This window comes from Eurypyga helias, unplaced genomic scaffold, assembly GCF_000690775.1.
Source record: "Eurypyga helias isolate BGI_N326 unplaced genomic scaffold, ASM69077v1 scaffold17948, whole genome shotgun sequence".
Lineage (NCBI taxonomy): Eukaryota > Metazoa > Chordata > Aves > Eurypygiformes > Eurypygidae > Eurypyga > Eurypyga helias.
The window spans coordinates 5,393-5,984 of NW_010265177.1; positions in this window are offsets into that span (position 1 = coordinate 5,393).

Genomic DNA, 592 nt, shown 5'->3' on the forward strand with positions numbered 1-592 from the left:
TCCCTACATGCAGAAAACCTTCTGGTAGGCACATCGAAATGAAAGCTCTTTTCCAGCGCTTGTTTTCCAGGCAGGCTTGGAGGGGAGAGCAGGGGCTGATGTGGGATGCGGGAAGAATGCAGGATGAAAAAATCATTCTTATCAACAGAGTTCAAGCCAGGAGAGCTGAGATATGCAAAAGGCTCAAGCTAATAAGCTGAGCAAACAGTACTTAGAGGGCCCTGGCCAGGCACAATTATGCAATGCTGGTTTATTTGCTGCTGCAGGTTTGATGGAAGAAAGCCCAGGGGCAGGTGAGGAGCTCAGGGCCCGATAGCTTTTGCTCCTGGCCACATCCCTGGTGTGGAGCGGTGGGTCTCTCGGCACACCCACGACCGGGAGGGATTTAAACCCGTTCTTAAGAAATTGTGTGATTATTGCAAAGTTCAGAACCAAACTCTCCAGGCACTTCCTCATGCCCTGAACTATTCTGTTTTCCATACCCTACAGCCTACTAGGAAGCGGAGTGGATGAGCTAACGCCGTGGCTCCTGCTGCATCAACCCCGAGCGAGCACTTTCCCTGGGAATTGTGACCGAGCTTCCCAGCAGGAA